We start from the raw sequence: 15,143 nt of genomic DNA, 5'->3' as shown, positions 1-15,143 counted from the left end.
TTGCCAAGCTCAGGAAGCTTGCCAGAGAGTATGGGGGAGAGGGAAGTGTGCACCCGAAGGGGGCAGTGAGAGGGAAGGATAAAAGACATGGAAACTGGGACAAACAAGTCTGTGCAGTGTAGCCTTTATTGGCCTGTGCCAAGCCAGATGGCTGCTTTATGTGGAATCAGTTAACAAGAAGATGCTGTGTACCAAAGGCCACTATGATTTCTGTCCTCTTAGAAGAAGGGTATATTAGTCTCGTGCCCTTCAGATATTATGCCCAAAGGTGGAGGTGGGGTGAAGGTGGGGGGCAAAAAAGAAAGTGTTTCTTCAATCTGTGGTCCAGTGGAAAGAGAGTACTATATCTGCATTGAGAAGATCCGAGTTCAAATTCTGGTTCTACCACTTAATGCTTGTATAAAGTTGGGCAAGTCATTTAATCTCTCTGGGCCTCAGCTTCCCCATCTATCAAAAGAGTGAGTTGGGGAAGATGACTTCTGAGGTTCCAATCAGTATTAAATCTGTGATTTAAAGTCTGAGTGATTTTTTTAACCAAAGCTTTGAGCAGAGGATTTTTTAATTTTTTGTCCATCTTTGTGAAGATCAGAAGCCTTTGTAGAGCAGGAGGGATTTTAGGAATCATCTAGTTCAATTCCTCATTTTACAGGTGAAGAAACTGAGATTAAGGTCACTGAGGTCTCCTGACTCCTTATACTATATCATGTAAGTGCTCAGACCCCAACTTTCCTGGGTTCAACTAAAGTCAACAAGTATTTATGAATTTTTGCTATGGACCAGGTACTGTGTTAGGAACTAGGGATAAAATGACCCTTTTCCCCCTAAATAAAAATTGTAAGCTCAAGGAGCATACATATTACTGGGAGTAATGTTTAATTTAATATGATCAATGGTGATCTCTCCTAATATTGATCCAGCAGTGGTGACAAAAATAGGCCAAAACAAAGGTAGTTTAATCTAGCAATATGACTTTTAATAGACAAAGACTGGATTCCAAGCTGTTGTGTCCTCAGTTTAGTCTTTACAGTTCTCCAGACCAGGCACTGAAAGCCAGTGATAGTTTAAGATCTAGTTTGCTTACCAGAATAAAATGAAGATCAAATAAAATACTATGCTTAAGTCCTTTGCAAACCTGAAAGTGCTATCATCACCATCACCACTACCACCACCATCACCATCACATCATCTCTTTTTGTTGCCCTTTTCACCAACCTCAGTTTATTCTAAGATATAGCACTCTTTTGGGAAAGATTTCAAATATGCAGCTCATGGGCCATGTGTGGCTCCCAACACTCCTGAGTGGAGATTAACCAAAACCAGATTAAAATGTAATTGGGAAATATTTAACAAAATAAAAATGCAACAAAACATGAGTGCATTACATTTTAAAACTAAGTCAATATGCAGCCTGCAGGGATCCTTCTGTACTGTTTAGTGTCCCATCCCATTTTTATTTGACACCATCTTTTATGCCCATCCTCTATTATTTGTCCACACTTCCATCTTCTATGCATGTTTTTAAAGCATCTAAGTTGGTCATCCATCAAGTTGGAATCCATGTCCTTTTCTTTACAAACTTCTTCCTGTTAACAATAATTTCTGTTTGTATCTTTGGAATTTAATTCTAGAGAACTTTCCATCGTTTATGTTCTGACTTTCCCTATAGAAATCCATTCTATCTTTTTCTGAATCTTTTGAAATCTACTCTTGCTACATCAAGGATGTGGAACAGATGATCCTTGCCATTCCACTTCTTTCTCTAGCACAAATCTTATTCTGGAGTAGTCCCCTTCTCTCCAGTTCTTGCCATTCCTACTTCAGCAATCACTTTGTTCCTTCTTGTTGGTCAGAATCAAGTTCACAAGAGCTGCTGCCCTTTGTGCTTCTACTATCTTTTGGAAAACAAAACTATCATTAAGGTAGGTTTAAAAAAAAGTGTGCCAGCTGTTCTGCTCTAAGCCCAGAGAGCTCCAGCTGATATCTGAACAGTTGAAGGCCTGTGATAACAACAATATTGTAAAAACAAACAACTTTGAAAGACTTAGGAAGTCTGATCAATGCAATGACCAACCACAATTCAGAGAACTAAAAATGAAGCGTACTACCACCACCTCCAGGATGTAGAATAAGACACCTATTTTAAAAATATGGCCAATATGTGATTTTGTTTTACTTTTGTGCTTTGCACTATGCTTATCTATTATAAGGTCTTCCTTCCTTTTTTACTTTCTTCTCTCCCTTTTCCTTCTTCCCCTCCCCTCCCTCCTCTCCTCCCTCTCCTCCTCCTTCTATTTCTTCTTCTTTCTCCTCCTCCTCCTCTGCCCCCTTCTCTGGAGCAGGCAGGAGTGAAAAAAAGGGTTTTTTAATTGATAGAAATAAAAATTTTAAAGCATTATATGTGACTTCTATGGCAGGTTACTGAGTGCCTCATATACTTTTTCCTTCTCTGAAGTTTATTGCCATGATACTAAGCCTTCTACTTCTCCTCCATTGTCCCTCACACAAATAAATGCTCACCATCAAGCTTCCCTTTCCCTGTGCCTGAATTTCCACATATGAATATAATTTTTTTTAACATCCAGTATTACTCTGCTACCTTCTTTTATTTTATTCTGTTCCTTTTGTATGAGGCATACCCTTTTGTAGTCAGGTTTTAATTAAGTCTAATTAGCATGAGGTGAAGTTTGCCTACTTTCATTAGGATTTTCCATTCACCTTTTTTATCATGCATACTCTGTGCATTTTCAGTTTGAAAGTTGAAGACATGGGGTGTTAACTAAGAAAAAGTAGTCTAAGTGATTGTTTATCAGGAGGCAGCATAGGGCTGTGGAAAAAGCACCATATTCGGAGTTGCGAGAGTCCTTAGTTCAGACCCTCATTGTGCCACCAGAATGTTATGTGACTTTGGTCCAGTCACTTCTCTTTTTTGAAATTTGTTTTCCTCATCAGTAAAATGAGAATTGAACCAGGTGTTCTTTATGGTTCCTTCCCACACTAACATTCTATGATGAATTCAGAAACCTAATGATTTTGAAGGAAGATCTCTAATGGGTTCCATTTTGTAATCTTTACTTGGGTTTTCTTATGTGTTACAGTGACAAGAAGAACTTTCTAAAAGTTCTGTGGAAATGGATGTAGAGAGACTGGAAGAGCAGATTTTACATCTTGTTCTATTCTATTGACAGAACATTCTAGTGGCCTATCTCTAGATCTCATTTTCTAGTACATCCTGGACTCAAACAGATGATAAGATGGAGGTGGGGGGGAGAGAGCAAGGGGAGGGAGGGAGAGGAGAAAGAGAATGGAGAGAGATGCAAGAAAATCTATTTTAAGCAGAGAGAAAAGCATATCAGTCATCAAGGAATTACAGATGTGTAGCTGTTCGAGTTTAGACAAGACCATCACATAAACCAAATTCCAACAGGGGACCATGTCACCTAGAATGGCAGTCTTGAGGGCATCCAAAGACAAGTTTTCTTTCTGACATTAATTAGATTTAGATTGCTACTATATTTCTCAAGGAGGAAGTTATACATTTAGAATGATGCCAACTTTTTTTTTTTACCCTATGTCTGTCAAAGGAAGCATGAACCTATCAAAATGTGTGATAAGGAGACTACATGTGTCATTTTTCAAACTAGTTAAAACCAGCTAGGCAGCTCCTTGTTTTCAGCTGCTGGCTATTAGCCGTCATGCAGACTTGGATGTCAGACAAGCAGGTGGAGAAATCGAGACATCACCTCATTAGGATCTGCAGGAACAGGCAAGTAGATCCAAGTATCATCAGGGCAAATCTGATAATCAAGCTCCATCATAAAAGATCACCTCCGTGGAGTTTTACATTTTTAAATTACGTTCTTTTTTACTACGGGGTGGGTTTTAATCCTCTCCCTGGGTGCTCTTGGTGCAACTGCCACTGATCCTTTAGCTTGATAGGGCTTCATTTTTCTTGCTCAGGCAGCACCTAATTTTATAATTGACTGTGTTATGATTTAATAGATGTATCAACAGGATTGATACTTGCAAGGGCTAGTTCACTTTCTACTCATTTTCAAAATGCCTCTCCCTTTCTTGTTGCCGAGAAATTGTGTTTGCCTTTCTTCATGGTAAAATTGTGGGATTTTGTCAAGGCTGTTTGAAGTTATGGTTAGAAGATTATTGAGAGATTTTTGAAAGCTAGAGGATTTCAAAGAGTTGCACTTAGTAGATAAGTTGCATTTATCATCTTAGTGTCTATCATCAACTTTTTTCAGTGTTAATATTTGCTTAAGTGGTAATTGATATTTTTATTTGGCATTCAACACCCAAATTTATCTGCTTCCTGTTATTCTTTCTGTAAGGTGTTGTGTGGACTGTCCACTATACTTGGAGTCAAATGATCTGGTCTGGAATCCTGGCTCTGCCACTCAGTTACTTATGGCTTTTGTCAGGTCACTTCATCTTTTAGGGACTCAGTTTTCACATCCACAAAAGTAATGAATGAGTAAAAAACAAAGTGCTGGTTATGTTGTAAGCTTCAAGGACACAAATACAAGAGTGAATACCACCCTAAAGAAGTTTACCCTCTACCTGGGACAGTGGTAGCCAGATAGGGATATTTTGGTTTGGAAGTTACAGAAACTGTGTTTAGAATCATAGGGAATAGATTGACATGTCCTTTCCAGGAGCAATGACGTAGTTGATCTGATCATGGTTCCAGAACTAGAAACGGGGCAGTGATGGGTGGGGAGGAAGAAAATAAAATATGAAAGCGAGTTTCTGGTCACTGCATGGCATCTGGAAGGGCTGGGAAGTAAAGTGAAGCTTGACTGGACCTGAACTTAGATGTAGTGAGCAACTCCCAAAGACACCAGTTAGGATAGTAAGGGCCCAGAGTGGGGATTCCTAGCATGAAAGGGGGTTTGAGACTAGTCCGTTTCTGACATTTTGTGATTCAGTGAAATTTAAAAATAAACCCTTATTTAACATCTTCCCATGGAATACAAAGCATATTATAGGAACAAACAGATCAAGAGAAGAGGGAATATTATCTTGTCTACAGAAGATCAGACTGAGATAGAGAGTGAAACACCTGAGGAAGAACATTTTCTGCACTATTCCAGTGCCATACAAATTAATGCACTAGATAAGTCTGACTAATCATTTCTTATATTAATATTAATATGACATCAGTGGACAGAGTAGTTCTACTCAAAAATCAGGAGAGGCTAAGCCAGGATCGGAGACTTTAAGCAACTGTTTAAGAATATGGGAAGAAGAAGGAGGAGGAGGGAGGAGAGGGAGGAAGAGAAGAAGGAGAAGAGTATTTGCATAGCACTTTAATATTTGCAAACCCTTTACAAGTTTACCTTATTTGAGCCTCACAACAATTCTGAGAGACAAGGGCTATTATTACCCTCATTTTGCAGATGAAGAAACTGAGTCAGAGAGGTTATGTGACTTGCTCAGGGTCACACAGCAAGTCAATGTCTGAGGCAGGATTTCTAACTTCAGGTCCACTGTTTTATGTAGCTTGAAAATATTTGAAAAGAATCCCAACTGGAAAGATATCATGTGGTAGGAAAGGTGGGAACAAATGGCAAGTTTTGAGTTTTTAAAAAGGGAGGGGACTTTCTCTTTAAGTGGTAGAAAAGAGTTTAGCATGAATAATATTTCTTTGATTTATACATGACTTGGTTTTATTTGTGGTGTGCATTATAGTAATTCACTCTTCACCTTTGAATTTAAAATCCTATAACTTTCATTTAACAAATAAATGAGTCAACAGGGACTTTGAGATGAGGTTATGGTGGTAAGAGATCTGGGTTCAAATTCTGACTTTGACATTTACTGTGTGATCTTGGTAATTAGGTGGCACAGTGGATAGAGCTCTGGCCCGTCTTCCTGAGTTCAAATGTAGCCTCAGACACTTGCAAGCTGTGTGATCCTGAGCAAGTCACTTAACCCTTTTGCCTCAGTTTCCTCATGTGTCAAATAAGCTGGAGAAGGAAATGGCAAACCACTCCAGTAACTTTTGCAAGAAAATTCCAGATGGGGTCACAAAGAGTCAGACCTGACTACAACGACTGAGCAACAACGGCAAGAACTGTTATCTTGGGCAAGTCAGTTCAGCTTTTGGGTGTCAAGTTCCTCATTTGTAAAATGAGGGCATTTATATGAAAGTCCCTTCTAGAGATACGACCCTAAGATTAAATGGACTCTAAATTCCCTTTCTGCTCTAAAATCCCAGGATTCTGTGAAGAAAGGTGGTGAGGGAAAAGAAGGGAACGAGCATTTATAGAAGGCCATGAAAGTCAGGCACTGTGCTAATAGCTTTACCAATATTGTAACATTTGATTCCTTGGCATATGACTTGTCCAAATTCGCAGAGATTAGGTTTCGGATTTTGAATTTCTTAGTCCTTGCTTCCTTCTCCTGAGCTACACTGTTTATCCTTGCTAAGATTTGAACCACCAGCAATGAGGTGGTCTAAGCTGGATGAACTAGTTAATGATTGCTTCCTGCCATCTTGGCACAGTATATTCTAAAGTACTGAAATGCTATGGAGAGAAAATTTGATTCTAGGTTTGGGAAAGCCATGTTCCAAACTGATCCAAAGCACATGAGTCTGAAGTTTTTAAAATAAACCCAAGTCTTTTGGCAGCCAAAGCACATCGTTCTGGTTTCCAAAAGAAAAGAAAAAGGAGAAAAGAAAAGGGTGTGTGTGGAAGGGAGCCATTAGATGAAGAGGCTCACTAAAAGGAGTTCAGGGGAGGGGGGGATCCCAACAATATTTTGACAAAGGGTAAATTAATCAAAAACATGTGGATTAAATTTCTCTTTAATCATGCAAAAGGGTATGAAAAGGTAAGGGAGAAAGGGGCATGCCTGGCAAGGGTTGGGGGCCTTTTCGTGCTCAGTCTGTCCATTTAAAATTGTTTGATATGATTTTTTTTTAAAATTGAAGCTCCCAATTTAATAGTCTCTGCTTGAATCCATTCTTGTTAAATTTAGCTTTCTGTAGAACAATACTTGTATTTAGGTGGGATAGGGATTAGACTTATTATTTCATTGGTCTAGGGAACTCCCAAGTGAGGAAACTTCCTTTGCTGAGGCAGGTTGATACCTGTTCTACACCTTGTGAACTTGGAAAGTTATCTAGAGCATTGAGGTTAAGAGACTTGGATGGGTTTAAATAGTCTTGGTGCGTAAGAGGCAAAAGCTGAACCTAGGTCTTCCTGACTGGGAGACCAGCAATGCTCTTTCCGTGTCACTTCTATTTAGGAAAGGGAGGCCCTCTGAAAATGCTGCTCAGTGGGTTAGGTGGATAAAACACCTAAGGGACGTTTTTACGGCTCATTTCTTCAGGTTCTTCTCCAAGGTGTCCCTATCACAATTATGGACCTTGTAGAGAGTGCAGTATAAAATTCAAATTAGTTTGGAAAACCACTGTAGACAGTTAATAAAGTTAGTAAATATGTGCCTTTCTGATTGTGCATTGATAGTTTCAAGTAGAGTAGTTCTTTTATTTTAAACGACAGGATTTCCTACTGGTAACTGGAAGCAACTTTTGGAATGAGAGATATAAGTAAAAGGCATTATGTGGTGTGTGTGTGTGTGTGTGTGTGTGTGTGTGCGCGCGCGCGTGCGCGCACATGTGTGCGTGCGTGTTTAAGTGTGTGTGCCCACAAGCCTGTGTTTTGTTTTTTTAAACACGCACAACACAGCAGATGGTTTTTGGAAATGTATGTGTTCAAATCACATCAAAGGTCCATTAATGGTAGGCGTCTTTAGTACCAGAAAGAAATCCTTGTTAATAGCTGTATTCATGGAAGTTAAAATTAAATTTCTGTGGTGTTGACTTAAAGCCAACTTTTCCCACAGGACTATTTATTTATAAAATCAAAAATAGGAAGGGGTCCATGGCATATGCTAGAAAAGTCAGAGGATGGGGGTCTCCACTTGGACTAAAGCTTTCTTTGTGTTTGTCTCTACTACTTAGCACCCTACAGGAAGAGGGTGGCAGTTTGTTGGCCTCCCCCTTTAAAGCTTAGAGCCTGGAGCATTTTTTTTTCTAACTTGCTTAGGAGGGCAGTTGTTCCAAGATTTTCATACTTGGAGGTGAAGGCCATAAAACAATATTATACTTGAAAGTCCACTGGGTAATGGAAGAGCAGGGGGGTGCATGTGAAAATGAAGTATTATTAGAGGCAGATTGAATTCAGTGTGAGATTCTTTCTCCCTCAGCTTGGATAAAAGTTTAGGATATTGGCTTTGCTGCTATTCTGATGAAAAACTGAATAAACCTTTTGTGATGGGACCAATAGAAAAAGCTAAAAAAACCCGACCTTATCAACATAGGAAATACAAGATATTTTAACATAGGCAGGAATCTGGTAGAGTGAAGGTTTGTGGAATTTGGAGACAGATTCCACACGTAGACACTGTGTGCCCTTAGGCAAGTAATTTAGCCTTTCTAAGCCTCAGTCTTCTCATCTCTAAAATGAAGGAGTTAGACTAAATAGATGATCCACTATCTTACCTCCCTTTGATTTGACTAAGGGATTGGGTATGACAAGAAATTAACCTGAAGGGGGAAGTTATCTCAGGCTAGCAAGCTCAAATGTGGGCCCTTGCTGTGTGTGACCGGAGTCAATACCCTCCAAATGGCAAGCAGCAGGCAGCCTTTCAGAGTTCACCTAATGACTCTTGAGCTCCTGATTTCTGTTGTTGGCCTTTTCATTTTTTTACTTTTAAGTAGAAGGTCTTTATGGAACCATCAGGGAGCAATTGTCCTCAGATGGAAGAAATCTCTGTACCCCCTTTTGCAAATATTAGTTGAGGGATTAAATTCTATGATGATTTGATATGTATTGGTAAGTTAGCCTGTAGGATAAAAACATCTATCACAGCTGCTTGAACAACTGGGACAATGATTGTAGAAACTGATATTAAATTGATTTCTTCCTTTTGGTAACTCACTAGGTTTATTTTTTTTCTCAAGATTAAACAACAAACCTAAGCTCTCCCCCCTGGTTGTTTTTTATCTGCCAGTAATAAATAATGGTTCATTCTTTTCCCAGCAGAAGTTATTATTTCTCTATTGACTCTATTATAAAATTTCCAGAGAATGAATTTCAATAATGATTAACACTTATTCTTGAAAAACTTGAGCTCTGCAGCAGTTGAGAAAAAGACCACAATTTTGAAGACTGATTGCAGAGAGTCATAGCCAACTCCAGACATTTTAAACTCTAGACATTAAAAAATAAAACAAAACAGGTACATAAAACCCAACTCTCTTTGAAGAATCAAGGCTTATAGTCCAGAGCTATATTCCAGAATTAAACTCCCAGGGTAAAGGAATAGGCCTCAGGCCCTCATTAGACATGGCATTTCTTTATTATTTACCCAGAATACAAGATTAATCAATGACCATTATCCATGTAAAAGTCTCAGTCTTCTTTGGGCAAACTCTAACAAAGGTGGAGCCCTAAAAGCAAGACCATAAATCAACTAAGGCACAATAGCAAAGTTTCTGAAAGCACCTAAAAGCCACATACATATTCCACCAAGTTAATGTGCAACTAGTTGGGACCCAAGTTATTTACATGGGGAAGTCCAAGTTAGGAGTTAGAGATGGAGATGTGAAAATCAGTCACCTAGGAAATCCAAGGGTCCAAAAGAAGAAAAACTGATATGAAGCAAAAACCAAACAACTCTCCCCACAAACTTCACAAAGTCCTTTTCATGTGTATTCATTCCCCAGATAGGGCTTTCATGGTCAAACCCCTTTTTCTAAATTGCTGTCTTCCTTAAAGAACAGGCTGTTACACATTGTGAGTGGGCTCCATGACAGATGCTTCAGACTGAAGTCTAACTTTTACCCTTATCTCTAAGTGTATCTCAGGCTGATTAGCTAGGGACAAATCCCTTAACTTTGAGAAACCTTTAACCAAACAACCAATCAGTAAATACTTATCAAACACTTACTATGCACCAGGCGCTGTGTTGAGCTCTAGCAATACAAAGACAGGCAAAAGACAATCCCTGCCCTCAAGGAGTTCACAATTTAATGGGGAGATGACATGCAAACAAATATATACAAAGATAGCCATATAGAGGATAAGAAGGAAATAGAGGGAAGGCATTGGATTTAAGAGGGGTTGAAGGAGGCTTCCTGTAGAAAGTGGGATTTTGTGTATGTGTGTGTGTGTTTGTCCTTTGTTGCCAAAGAAGATCATGGCATCAGAGAAATAATGACACAATTTGCACTTGACTTTGTTTTGAGTGAGGGAGGGCTGTGCAGGTCCCCAGCCTCACTTCTCCTCCAGAGCCATCTGAATCCAGTGACCAGATATTCATCAGGATGACTGAAGATGACCCAGGATGAGGCAATTGGGGTTAAGTGACTTGCCCAAGGTCACACAGCTGGTGAGTGTCAAGTGTCTGAGGTGAGATTTGAGCTCGGGCCCTCCTGACTCCTGCACTGGTGCTCTATCCACTGCACCACCTAGCTGCCTCAGGTGGGATTTTATTTAGAACTTAAAGGAAGCCAGCGAGTTCAGTAGTCTGAGTTTAGGAGGGAGAGTTTTAGGCATGGGGGATGGCTACAGAGAATGCCCAGAGAAGAGAGATGGAGTGTCTTGGTGGTGGAATAGCCAGGAGGCCAGTGTTAGTGGATTAAAGAGTGTGTTTTAGGGAGGGAGGCATAAGAAGACTGGGGGAAAGTACTGGAAAGGTTAATGGAAAGAAATAATTGCACTGTCATTGTTTTGTTGTAAGAAAAGTGCTTTGTCAACCATAGAGTACTATGTAAGTGTCTGGGGCAGGATCATACAATTAGTAAAAGCACTATGTAAAAGTGAGAGATTATGATCACTACTATTTAATACTTTAAAGATTAATTGCAAGCATTGGAGATGTTTAGACTAAAAAAGAGCAGATATGATGAGGGGAGGGGACATGATTTTTTCTCATTGATCACAGAGAGTGGAACAAGGAGAAATATGTGAAAGATGCAAAGTGGCACATTTAGGCTTGATGGGAGGAAGGGAGCAAACATTTATTAGGTACCTACTATGTGCCACACACTTGGCTAAGCAGTGTACAGATATTACCTCACTTGATGGAAGGGAAAGCTCACAATCAGAGCTCTGACTCAAGAAGTCCTTGGTTTCCCTTCAGAGGGCATCTTCTAGCAAAGGCTGGTTGTCATTTTAGGGTATACATTAGAAGGAATTCCTTTTAGTGCCTGAAATTCTATGATTAATTGATTCTAATTCTTTCATTTGCAATTTCATTGGTGTGGGCCCTCCCTCTACAAGTAGAGATATGGACATCTCTCCAACTTGGTAAATGGTCCTCTTGAGTTGCTATGGCCAAAAATATTCATTGCCCTTTGGCCAACCTGGTGATGAAACTCTTTAAATTTAGCTCTCCTGTTCCCGTGATGACAAACTGGCAGATCACCAGTGGGTTTTTCCTCAATACCTCTTCAGTTTAGGAGCATCTTGCAGAGCATGTGCCCTGCTGGCATGGTCTGTGAGGTTCCAGGTAGCCTTTGTACCATGATAAGGCATTTTTATTGTTAATTATCCCTGAAATATTACCTTTTAATTATTTCTAATATCCACTCCCAGTTGTGTGGTGAAATTGATTTATGACAATTGAAAGTTTATGATTTATTTTCCTCCATATTTAAATATCAAAGCAAAGTTGTACCCTTTGTGTCAATGACTCACAGCTATACTCACAAGGACCTGGACTTAAAGTCCATCTATTACAAGAAATTATTCTGAGGGAGATGAGATTCATAGAATGCTAGATCTGGAAAGGATCTCAGAGGTCATTTATTCCAAACCACTGCCCAAAGCATGAAATCTTCCCTATAGGAGCACCCATGACACATCCACAACTAGCTGTGTAGTCCAGGCTTTGTTTTCCTCTCTTTTCTTCTTTCACACCAGGCTTGTAGGAAGAGGTGTCCATTCACCTGTTTCTGTGAATTTAATAACAACAATAATAGCTAGGATTTATATAGTGCTTTGAGGTTTTTCAAAATATTTTACAAATATTATTTCATTGTATCTTCACAAAAACCCTGAGAGGTAGGTGCTATTATCATCCCTTGCTTACAGGAAGAAAGTGAGGCAGAGAGAGTTGAAATGACTTCCCAAGATCATGTAGCTAGTAAATGACAGAAGATTTGAACTCAGGTCTCCTGACTTCAGGTCAGACACTCTCTTTGCCATGCTGGCCCACCTACTTGCCTCATTTACCCTTCTCTGTGCTCAAATTCTGTCCTTTGTCTCTTGAGCGTTGTTGCCCTCTTCCACTCCTACCCATTCTCCTCCTCTAGCATGAGAACTGTCATATTCCATAAACTCATATAGCAGATACTCAGCTAACTCCTTGCTAACTGATTGAATCCTCTAGGAAATGAGCTATTTCAACTCCTTCAAAATCTGGAGTTGGAGGGAGGAAAACTTAATCAGAAACAAAGTATACAGTTCATTTTCAAAAGGCATCACACAGAAACATTTGTTGACCTATACATAGTTTGTCTCCCATGCATACTTTTTATATCTTAAATTGTAAGCACTCAGAAGGTAGGGATTGGGGCTATAGAATTTCCTTTGTATGGAACTCAAATGATTAATGATATTCATGCTGGAATATAATGGCTTGGAATGGAAGTGCTTACAAAGTGCTTATTTCCCTGAGCTCACTGCACTCATTCCTACCTCTAAGCCTTTGTTCATATTCGTTGAAATGCCCTCTTCATTCAATAATTATCTCTGCTTATTGAAATCCTATCTACCTTCTAAGATCCAGCTCCAAAGTCACACTATGTAACTTTTCTGATTCTCCCTTTAGGGACAATTTCTCCTTTTTCATAGCTCCTAGAGGACCTTATTTTTGTTTGGGCCTCTTATTCACTTACAATAGTTCATATGGAATTAGAGTTAACTTGACATTTTGGAGGGAGGCAGGGTGGCATAGCAGAGAGAGAGAGAAAGAGATAGAGATAGAGAAACACATATAGACACACACACACAGAAAGAGAGAGAGAGACACAGAGAGAGAGAGAGAGAGAGACAGAAAGAGACAGAGAGACAGAGAACTGGATTTAGAGTCAGAAACCTAAGATCTACCATCTGTAAGGAATCCACCTTTTATTTGGACTCTGGACATATTTTATGATGGGGGGAAACAAACAGCTTTGTCACGCATACCTCTTTTTGTTTTATGCCTCATATGATATTTATGATACAAAGATAACCTATGCAATAATTTTTAAATAATCTTGTATGTTTTGGGGAGTTAGGTGGTGCAGTGCCTAGAGTGTCAGGCCTGGAGTCAGGAATACCTGAGTTCAAATCCAGCCTTAGATACTTAACAAGCTATGTAACCCTGGGGAAGTCACTTAACTCTGTTTCCTCGGTTTCCTCATCTGTAAAATAAACAAGAGAAGGAAATGGCAAACCACTTCAGCATCTTTGCCAGGAAATCCCCAAATGGGATCACAAAGAGTTAGATATGATTGAAATGACTGAACAAGCAAATGTATGATTTTAGTATATGGATGCAAGTCATCTATCTGTCTTTAAGGCAACTTCTTTTTTTCTCTACTGAATTAAATGCTTTCTAAAAAAAATTTCAGTAATTAATACATGCAATGAATTGTATTCTCTGTACCTTTCAGTAACTGTGTGACTGTAAAGATGTGGTCAGTTACAGAAAATAATGTGTGAAAGCCTGCATCAATCGGAGATACTCTCAATATATGTGTGCATTATTCTCATAAGATTTTATAAAGATGGGAATGTAGCCATATAGATTAGTAGTTGTTAATATTTTTTGCTTGTCCTTTTTCAGTTGTAATGACATCTGTATTTTTTTTTTCTGTTTGATATCCTTCTCTCTTTTAGTCATCCTGAAAGGTGATCCTTCAGTACATTCAAAATAGGATCACCTAGTCTACCACCTATCTCCTTTATGACTGCTTGGTATAACCTAACTACTATATTCCCTCCTTTGTTTTATTCAGTAGCATTTCTACTTCTTCATGCTGTGACTGTGCTGTTAGAATCCTAATGTAATGAACCCACTAACATTAGTACAAGGAATTTGTTATAGTAATCATGACAGGCGATTTCCATCATTCATCTTTTGTCATCTTCTTTCTAATTATATTGTTAATTTCTTTCAGGAGAGTTGACGAAAATAAAATGCTTTTAGGGTGATTTGGATTAATTGTGTGAATCAACAAGCTTTTTGTAAACTTGTTCTGCCCTCTACCACTTGCCTTTTTTTTGTGAGATGATACTGCTCACAACCATGCACTATCCTCTTCTATAAGATTTCATAAGCAAATTCATGCTATCAACCAAAGTTCCTCTTGGATACTATGTATCTTCACTTAACAAGGAGAACAATTGTTTGCTGGGCACAATGATGGTATATTTTGGATTCCTTATTGAGCCAATTGATTCACCTGGGTTAATTTACTTCAGAAATGGTAATAGTTTGTATTGATATCTGTTTATATATCCATTTCGAATTTTCACCAATAGATTATTCAAACAGTTTACTTTAGTGTAGCTCTAAATGCTCACCATATTTTTTTTATTCTTTCTTCTAACTTGGTATTAATTTTGATCTTTGCTATTACAAGATGCTGGGCTGACTATACACAAGTAGCTGTAGTCAATTCAATTTTATATCTATTAAAAAAAACAATTTATTTTTTACATTAGTTAATACTTATTATATCCAGTATCTCCTGAGTCTTACCAAAGAAAGAATTCATGTAAATATGAAACTTGTTAAAGTTTATGTCAATTTACTTTCAAAGATCTTATCCGGTTCTTCATTTAATTTTTTCACACTTTCCTCCCCTGCAACAGCCATTAGTATATAAGCTACAATTACCTTTATATATATTTTTTCTTATACAAGTTCTCATTATGAAAACCTAAGTATGAGATAACCAACTATTCCATGGCATGATGAATCTTGTTGCCCCGAATAGATGCACAATAGAGTCAACTCTATTAACTCCCTCTCCCTCCCACCCTCTCCCCCTTTTTGCTTCTCTGAGGACTTCTAAACAATGTTTCCATTTAGCTCCAAATTTCTTTTGTCTTCTTGTTTCATTT

The 15,143-nt window shown here is 38.7% G+C and overlaps 2 long non-coding RNA genes across 4 annotated transcripts in view; one reads left to right on the top strand and one right to left on the bottom strand.

The window, feature by feature from the left end:
- LOC140514246 (uncharacterized) overlaps positions 1-15,143 on the top strand; it is a 105,812-nt gene that overhangs the window by 43,176 nt on the left and 47,493 nt on the right. The gene's annotated exons all lie outside the window — the stretch shown is intronic.
- LOC140514241 (uncharacterized) overlaps positions 11,649-15,143 on the bottom strand; it is a 31,029-nt gene continuing 27,534 nt past the window's right edge. Inside the window, exon 2 of the long non-coding RNA XR_011970482.1 lies at positions 11,649-11,980. This is a non-coding gene — a long non-coding RNA (uncharacterized lncRNA). The remainder of the gene's footprint in view (positions 11,981-15,143) is intronic.

This window comes from Notamacropus eugenii, chromosome 1 (genome assembly GCF_028372415.1).
Source record: "Notamacropus eugenii isolate mMacEug1 chromosome 1, mMacEug1.pri_v2, whole genome shotgun sequence".
In the NCBI taxonomy this organism is placed as follows: domain Eukaryota; kingdom Metazoa; phylum Chordata; class Mammalia; order Diprotodontia; family Macropodidae; genus Notamacropus; species Notamacropus eugenii.
Note: the sequence above shows the minus strand (reverse complement) of the source record. Positions and strands in the feature narration are given on the sequence as shown.